The sequence below is a fragment of the Otolemur garnettii genome, unplaced genomic scaffold (genome assembly GCF_000181295.1).
Source record: "Otolemur garnettii isolate 467f Iridium unplaced genomic scaffold, OtoGar3 scaffold00202, whole genome shotgun sequence".
NCBI classification, from domain to species: Eukaryota; Metazoa; Chordata; class Mammalia; order Primates; family Galagidae; genus Otolemur; species Otolemur garnettii.
In genome coordinates this window covers 1,843,875-1,852,958 of record NW_003852597.1, presented here as the reverse complement: position 1 = coordinate 1,852,958, position 9,084 = coordinate 1,843,875, and the positions used below count along the sequence as shown (strand labels likewise).

The 9,084-nt window shown below is 46.9% G+C and overlaps 1 protein-coding gene and 1 non-coding gene across 3 annotated transcripts in view; both read left to right on the top strand.

Moving 5' to 3' along the window:
• Window positions 1-9,084, top strand: part of ST3GAL3 (ST3 beta-galactoside alpha-2,3-sialyltransferase 3) — a 152,577-nt gene that overhangs the window by 102,778 nt on the left and 40,715 nt on the right. The gene's annotated exons all lie outside the window — the stretch shown is intronic.
• On the top strand, window positions 4,164-4,270 carry LOC111721914. Its single transcript, XR_002770901.1, has one exon. It is a non-coding gene; the product is annotated as a U6 spliceosomal RNA (small nuclear RNA).

Below are 9,084 nucleotides of genomic sequence, written 5' to 3'. Positions count from 1 at the left end.
AAAAAAAAAAAAAAAAGAAAGAAAGAAAGAAAGAAAAGGAAAAAGAATATGGCAACGTGATGGATCCAGGTTGCAGTATTAAATAGGATGGTCAGGAGAACCCCCCTGGGAAAGGTAAGACTGAGCAGAGACTGGAGGGAGGTGAGGGGATGGGCCAGACGACTGTCTGGAGGGAGAGTATTTCAAGCAGAAGTAATAGCCGTAAGGCAGCAAAGAGTATGGCTGCAGACCAAGAGCAGGAAAGTATCAGGAGATGGGATCAGAGAGCAAGTTGGAGACCATGGACAGCCTTGTAGGCCATTGTAAGGGCTTCAGTCTTTTCTCTGAATTAGATGGAAAGACCCTAGCCTTGCAGAAAAATTGATCTTTGAGAGAAGAGTGGCCATTTACTAAGTTTTATCAAGAAGGAAGGAAGAGGAAGTAGAACAGGTATGGTGACTTTGAGATTTGGTGGGAGGCAGATCTCTGATATCACTTAGCAAATATTTATTCAGCACCTATTATGCCAGGCACAATTCTGAGTGTGGGAGGACATGCCAGGGAACAGAGTAGGCAGCTCACTGTTCACACAGAGCTTGCCTTGCATTCTTTCTCCATGTAATACAAATGCATGCATGTGAGAAAATGGGAGAAATGCACAAATAGCGATAAATGCTTATGGAGAAAATAATATGAGATGACAGAGAATAACTGGAGGAGGAAACCCACTTTAGACAGAAGAGTCGGTGAAGGCTTCTCTGGGGAGGTAATGTTTGAACAAAGATCTGAATGAAAATAAAGAGCCAGTCTTGGAAAGATGCAGCATGGATCTGGTCCAGACTTAGGAAAAAGCTTGTATTCAAGGACTGCAGAATATTGTAGCAGGGTGAGTAAGGTGGAGGTCCTGGGATGAGGTAAGAGGTAGGTGAGGCCTCGTGACCCATGGTTGGGCTTTATTCAGAGGCAGGGGGAATGTTCTCATCAGAGGAGGGGCACAGTACGCTGTGGTGGACAATTTAGGCCATCACTCTGGCCTCTCTGAGAGAAAAGCTGGCTTGGAAACTGCTCACTGACTGTTGAGGTCCAGGAGTGGTGATTTGGACCTGGATGATAGTGGTGGACATAGGTAAGTGGGTGGACTTAGAAGATGTTTAGCAATTATGAGAGGCAGCCAAGAAAAAGAGATGAGTCAAGAATGACTCTAGGGGACAGCATCCAATTGGCAAAAGAGAGAGATTTGTTTGTAAAATAGGTGTTTCTCTTTTTTTCTTTTCTTTTCTTTTCTTTTCTTTTCTTTTCTTTCTTTTTTTTTTTTTTTTTGAGACACAGTCTCAAGTTGTTGCCCTGGGTAGAGGGCTATGGCATCACAGCTCTCGGCAATCTCAAACTCTTGGGCTTAAGCAATTCTCTTGCCTTAGCCTCCCAAGTAGCTGGGACTATAGGTGTCTGCTACAACGCTTGGATTTTTTTTTTTTTTATTGTTGTTGTTGTTGCGGGGGTCATTGTTTTAGCTGGCCCTGGCCAGGTTCAAACCCACCAGCCTCAGTGTATATAGCTGGTGCCCTACCCACTGAGCTACAGGTGCCACTCAAAATAGATGTTTCTTTTTGTAGAATGTGAGGACCTGGGAGACTAAAAGAGGAAAGAGAAGGCCTCCTAGGTTTCAGCTTAATCAGTGTTATTAGCTCAGCCCTTGCTTTCCTCACCAGCAAAGCCACTTCTGCTCTGTGGTCTGGGTATCACTGGATTCTCACCACCCCTTTGAGTTCCATCACTCTCCTGCTATAGCAGTGCCCAAAGTTGGTTGGGTCCATCCAACCACATTCTCTGCTTCTGCTTCTTGGCCAGTTGACATCATTGTTTTGGCAACACACAAACATAGCTTTGGCACCACTGCGGTTTTAGGGTCTCCAGCCTCTGCAAGTGGCTCAGCAATCCTTGTTCCTGGTTCACTGACCATAGTGATTCTTCCAAACTTTATCACTCATAAGTAACTATAGTCTACACCCATAACCCCTAAATCCCCATTCCCAGAGATTTCCCAGAGAAAAGAGTCTATCTGTCAAGCATTCTCTCAGGTTCTCCCAACCTCTAAATGCACCTATCAGAGTAGCCGGGTCACCTCCTACCCCTTTTTTCCAGGGCAAAGGGGGAAACTGCCTTCTGTGTTCCTCCTCTCTGGACCCAGGTACTCTGGAGCCATCCTTTCCCTCCTCTGGGGCTTCCATCTCCTTCCTGTAGGGATACAAACACGCTCAGTTCTTCCCTTCCACTTCACTCTCTGGCTTCTGTCCCATGTCCTCTCTTCATGACCAAGTTTCTCTAGCAGTTGTGTGATCTTTCTTGAACACTTTCTCACTGCTTTCCCTTCCCAACTCTGTCCTCTCCCCATCCCCAGTGGTATATTCCCCTAAGGAGCAGTGACTTTCATGAATTCCCAAAAGCAATGTGGTAAATAGGAATGTGGCTATAAATAGTGCTGATCCATGAGGTCATGGTGAGGATTAAATAAGATAATGCACAGAGAACACTTAGAGCAGTGCCGGGAATGCAGTAGAGCTTGGTAAATGTTTGCTGCTGTTACTACCATTGTCATTATGGCATGGTCATATGTTTCACAGCTGCCTCTCTGCCTGCCTGAATCACCCATTATCCCCAAAGGCAGGGACTCTGGGTTCTTTATTGTCATATTCCCAAAGACTAGCATAAGCTAGGGTTAGGCCAGGCCTGGTGGCTCATGCCTGTAATCTTAGCACTCTGGGAGGCCAAGGCTAGAGGATCTCTTGAGCTCAGGACTTGGAGACCAGCCTGAGCAAGAGTGAGACATTGTCTCTACAAAAACAGAAAAACTAGCTGGGCATTGTGGCAGATGCCTGTAGTCCCAGCTACTCTGGAGGCTGAGGCAGGAGGATTGCTTGAGCCCAGACATTTGAGATTGCTATAAGCTATGATGACATAGCCCCCCTACCCAGGGCAACAGAGTAAGATTCTGTCTCAAAAAAGAAAAAAAGCTAGGGCTTAGCACACATTAGGGAGAAGAAAGGATGGTGGCCACTGGAGACCAAAGGCATGGTGCCTTAGCCCTGCAGACAATCTGGCCATTATCCAGGCTCCCTCTGAGGGAGGAGTGCCTACCTCATACTTGCTCTTCCCCACTTCCCCAGCTCCCCTCCCTTCTTCCTCCACAGGCTGTCAAGAGAGACAGTGGGGCCTGTCAGCAGGATCCCAAGCACTGCCCCCTCTAGGGCCTCTGGCTCAGTCTGTCCTCTCCTCCTTCAGCACAGACCTCCCTGCCTGTCATACATGTCATGCATGTGGCTCCAGCCTGTCTGGACACAGAAGTGGCCATAGTCCCTAAGCAGGCAGAGAGGCAGGAGCTGGCAGTATTTTGGACGGGGGCAGGGGCGGTGGTTGTGAACAATGGAGACATCACTGGAAACCTGGCACTTTGGAGCAGGGAGATCAGAATGTCCATTAGGAGCTACACAAAAGCAGCCCCCAGACCTCACAGGTGAGCAGGAATTTGGCCTGGATTGGATTGGCCCTGGAAGATCCACATAGTGGAGGCTATCACCCCAAGTTGCTCCTCCCTCTTGCAGCCCACAGGCATTTACTGAGTACCTGCTGTGTGCTTGGCTATGTGCTAGGGGTGGCATAGTTTTATGGGGAGCCAGGCAATGATATTAGCATATGGTTACTGCCAAGAGGTTGGTGTGCACAAAGAACATTGGTGACTTGGAGGAGGGCTTGGTCAGCTCTGTGTGACTCAGGGAAGACTTCAGAAGCATAGAGATGCTGGAGTTGGGTCTTGAAGACATTCAGCACATGATTGAGAAGAGGAAGGGAATACCAGGCAAAGGGAACAGTGGTGTGGAGGCAGAGAGGCTTTAAGAGCCTGGCAGATTCTAGAAGGCAATTGGATCTGGCTAGGGCATAGGGAAAAGGAGGAGAAGGGAGAGCCATCTAAGGCCAGAGAGGCAGACGGGATCTTTGTAAACCAGACTAAAAAGCTTAAACGTGATCCTCTGGGTAGCAGTTGCAGTTGGTAGAAGCCCATATCATACTGATTAAAGCAAAAGTAGGGCAGCACCTGTGGCTCAAAGGAGTAGGGCTCCGGCTCCATACACAGGAGGTGGCGGGTTCAAACCCAGCCCCTGCCAAAAAAAAAAAAAAAAACAAAAATGGTGCTTGCTTTGGCAGCACATACACTAGAATTGGAATAATACAGAGAAGATGAGCATGGCCCCGGCACAAGGATGACACGCAAATTCATGAAGCGTTCCATATTTTTTAAAAACAAAAACATAAGAAATAATACAAAATAAAAGAAAGCAAAAATGAAATTTATTAGTTCCCCTAACTCTTAAGTTTAGGACCTGAAATATCTTCAGGCCTACCTGAATTTAGGACTCAAACAATGTCTTTCTCTCTGAATCTTGGCTCTGCCAGCCTCTGGGTTTGACCATACCCATTTTCCATACAGCCACAGATATCTCCAGCAGTTCTAGGCCCAGGGTTGGCACGCTTTTCTCTTAAAGAGCCAGATAGAAATTTCCAGCTTTGTGGGTCATAGAGTCTCTGTCACAATTACTCAGCTCTGCTATTGTTGAATGAAAGCAGCCACATATCGTATAAATGAATAGGTATGGCTGTGTTCCAAAAAACCTTTATTTCTAGAAACAGGCTGCTGGCCTAGAAGCTATGGTGTGCCTGATCCTGTTGTAGACTTACATGTTTTTTGTAGCTCACTATTTTAGAGAAAAAGAGAGACTCCTACATTTCCCAGTGTCCAAGTATGACATCCTAGAAAAAGCCTTGATGTATCCCACTTAGGTCAGGTGCCCATCTTGAGCCACTTACTGAGGGGTCAGTGTGCAGCACTGGTGTCCGTGAGTTTAGGCAGGACCATGTGGCATGGAAAACAGGATGCTATTACAGAAGAAAGGGGAAAAGATGCAGATATCCACTGCAGGGTGCCAACAAGAAAGAGTATGAACTGGTGCCTAAAGTTACCAGTGATGATCCAGCTTGAAATTGGCCCTGACGTGGCCTCAGGCGCCAGGCCAGCCCTGTAGTGCTGATGCATGCCCTTCCTAGCCTTTCCCTTCTGTGCAGCATTGCATCTCAGCTGCTTTATTTACACCCCATCAGAATGCACTTGCCCACTCCTTCCTCACACATTGCCCTACCTGCCTGGGTGGGAATCAAGGGCAGAGTCAGTGGGGGAGGGGTGCCAGCCTGAAGCTCCTCTGCCCGCGGTGAGCATTCTTCCGTCTCTCCAGCCTCAGCAATATATACCGTCATCTTGAAGAGACAGTTGCTTATGGTTCACTTCTCTCCTGTGCCTTTGGCTGTCTGCCTTTCCCAACATTCTCTGCTAGGCACATATTCATTTGTCTTTCAAGGCTCAGCTCAGTCTTGTTATTTCCTTCAAGAAGTCTTTCCTGTGCCCCCAAATTGATCTTTGACCTTTGTACCCCTTTGTATTCCATAATATAGGTTGTAGAGATGAGTTTTCCCATGATTTTTTATACCTGGCTATACTATTAGCTTCTTGAGGAAAGCATGAGGGCTAATTTGCCTTTATGTTCCCAGCTGGTACTTGGCAGAGGACCTAGCACTGAGTAGGCAAGCAGTTGTCGGATGGAACTGCATTTTCCAGCTCCATCCAGGCCCACCTGGGATATGGAGTCAGGAGTTTCCGTGTGTGCTTGGAATTGTACTTGTTGGTTGGCACCTTGCTGTTTGTCCCTTTACCTCTGGGCTGCCTCTCTCAGGACTTATGGCAACCTGCCCTGCAGACTTAGCAGCTTTTCTCTTTTGACTCCTTCTTTCCTATGGGAGCTGATCCCCCGGGAGTCTCCCATGGGATCTATCAGTGGTCATCAAGGGAAATGCCCCAAGGTGGAAGTTTGACAAGGCATTTAGAAAGTGTTCATCTTGCTTGGATGGAAGCCCCTTCGTGGTAGGACTACAGCAGCTAGATCCAAGGCAAGAGCAAGTAGATTCTAGAAATCCCATCTCCCTCTGTAGTGTTCATCCCACCACCTCCCAGTGGAGGTTTTAGGAAGCTAGATCTGTGGCTTTTATCCCATTGGATGACATTCTCACTTTTGAGGGGCAAGACCTATGGCTAAGTCTGCCAGACTGATGTTCTCTGGTCCCTGGCTAAGAACTCCCACTTGGGTCTGCTTTTCTTTGTCTCCTGGGCTGCTTGCACTCCTTACAGTTGCTGGGAGAAGTGGCTAGAAGGCTGGCCACCCAGCCAAACAGACACAGATAAAAAGCTGTCTGCTGCCCTAGTCCAATAAACCCACATCTGAAGGTACCTTTTTCAGTTGGGTTGGTAGGAACTAGAAAGAAGCGCCTTCCTTAGTTAGAGCTACTCTCTGCTCCTTAATAAGACCCAGTCCGCTTTCCTTTATCCAGTCTCTGGATACAGGCTGGATGTTCTGAACCATAGAAAATGGTTTAAGTCAGTAAGCCAGGCTTGGGGATATTCCTCTTCTATGCTGCACCTTAGCCACATTGTTGAGCATTAAACGAACTAGAGGATCCCTTAGGAGGGTCCAAGGTTGCTGTTAATGGCTGGTCAGACTGACCCTTCTGCCTAGTCATAGCCCTCCTCAGTCTTTGGCCTGTGAGCAGGACAGCCTGATGGCTCTGGAGTTCTAGCCCTGCTGTGAGAGGTATAGGGGTCAGATCTCCCCTCAGCATGTACTCCCCTAGGGCCCTAAACTATAGGCTTTAAGGAAAAAAGACAGGCAGGTCTCAGTGAAACTTCCGTCTCCTCCTCCTCCTGTTCCTTCTCACGCACTCACACACACCCTGCTGAAACCTGATCCTGAGGCAGCCTCCTGTGCTGGGGTTCTGGCAGGGCTGGCGGGCTGGGGCCTGTCTGCTGGAGCCTGCCCCACCTTGCCCTTATACCCCCTAGGCCAGGGCAAGCAGGTCAGGCATCCCATACCGCTGCTAGTCTGACTAGTCATACCACACTGCACCTGAAGGGCCACCTCGCCAGCCTAGACCCCCAAACTGGCCCACTGTTCTGAATAGAAACCCCTGAATTCTATTCCAGGTGTAGCATGAGGCTCTGCCCAGGCCACCTGCAGAATTAACACACACACATACACCCAACCTCTACCATCACCCTACCCCCACATTTCCTGTTGTTTATGGCCCCTTGCTCAGCTTCCAAGGGCTCTGCAGGCACCAGGCAAGTGGAGCCATTGAACACAGGGAGCAGGAACACCAGAGGAAGAATCCAGGTCTACCTGGGCAGTTAGGAGGCTTGTCAGAGGATACAGACTTAAACTTAAGTGTGTAAGAATGAATTTTTTCAGGCAAATCAGAGAGGGAAGGGACTGGGGAATAGGGCAGGGGCTTCCATTTTAGACAGGAAGACTGCATGTGTAACTACGTGAAGAATGGGGGCTTCTCACTTGGATTCCCCCCTCCACTGCTGGAGGTTTTTTCCTCCTCTTCAGCTAGCCCTCTTCTGCTCATCATGCTTATCAGTCTTTCTCTCTGTCAATAAACTATCTTGTTGCTTAAAAAAAATTAAAAAATAAATGTGTAAGAACAACGTTTTCAGGGAGCTACAGATAGTGTGTGACTAGGTGCGTGTAATAGTCATCTCAGGGAGTAAAATCCACATTGCATTATATTGGAATGTGAATGGGGATAGGAAAGTGAAGGCAGAATATCTCTCTACTGCTCTTTCTAGAAGTTTTACCATGATGGGATAGAGAGAAAGGCTGGTAGCTAACAGGGGTACATGGCTAAGAGGCTTTGCTGAGTTTTTTTTTGTTTTCACCAGGGAGAGATCTGAGCCTGACTGTGTGCTTAGGGAGAAACAGACAGGAATGGGATCAGAGTGTGATAGAAAGTCCAGCTTTGGTGGCATAGGTATGGCATAAGGAAGCCAAATTTAAGAACAGGTAAAGGGGCTGCTAGATTTGTGGGTAAGGAAACAAGAAGCTGAGGCAATTCCTATCTGATGTTCTTGTTTTTTTTCTGTGAAGTGAGAGAAGCAATACCTGCTTAGAGAGAGCTGAGAAAGGGTGGAATTTATATAGAGTAGAGAATGTTTGGGGTAGCTGCTCAGCAAAGTTGAGGGTCCAGCCTTTCACAAATTTGTGGTCATATCAGTGCAAAAGTGTGGGATTAGGTTAATCTCTGGTTGGGTTGTTCCTGATAAGTGAGACAAAAAGATAATGGAAGCAGGAGTTATAGGGACCCAGCAAGAGAGAGATTGAAGAGTTGGATGATAATAGACTAGAAGTAGGAATAGAAGTCAGGGTCTTAGGAGTGAAGAAAACTAAAGAGGGAAAGAGATAATCAAGCATTAGAAAGTTGTCTTCAGAAAGTACTGGAGATTAGTGTTTTAAAAGTGATGAGAAGTTTCAGAATGTGGCTGTGGAATTGAGCAGCTGACATGGAGTAGAGATGAAATAAGTCATCTGTGAGGCCAGAATTTGGATGTGGAAATGTCTGAGTATGATGAACATGAATTGGTTTGTATGGAATATAAGACAGATGCTGAAATCATCAGTGAATATGGCAGAATTTTATTGAAAGGTATGGTGATGTGGTAGAGATTGAGATGAGAGTGATATTGGGGAAAGTTGTAGGCCTGGCTGTGATCCTTATAAGTTCCAGGATCCACCACTGCCCTTTTTGGGAGTTCTAGGTTAGCAAGGTCCTTGTTCCCTATCCTGAAACCTGATCCCCATCACCATGAAAGCATGCATGTGGCCAAGGGGAGGAGGAAGACAAGGAGGGTAGAGGAACAATTGAAAATTCCCTTGAATTTGTGCAGCTACAATCAGTGATAAAGGAGGGAAAACTAGGAAAAATAAATATGCAAATCTCCTAAGAAAAATGAAGAAAAACCACACAATAGTCCTAAAACAGGTAAAAGAGACTTTTTTTTTTTTGATTGTTTGCTTGTTTTTGAGACAGTCTCACTGTATTGCCCTCCATAGAGTGCTATGGTAGGTATCACAGCTCACAGCAACCTCAAACTCTTGGGCTCAAGAGATCCTCTTGCATCAGTTTTTCTAGTTTTCTTTTTCTTTTTCTGGCCGGGGCTGGGTTTGAGCC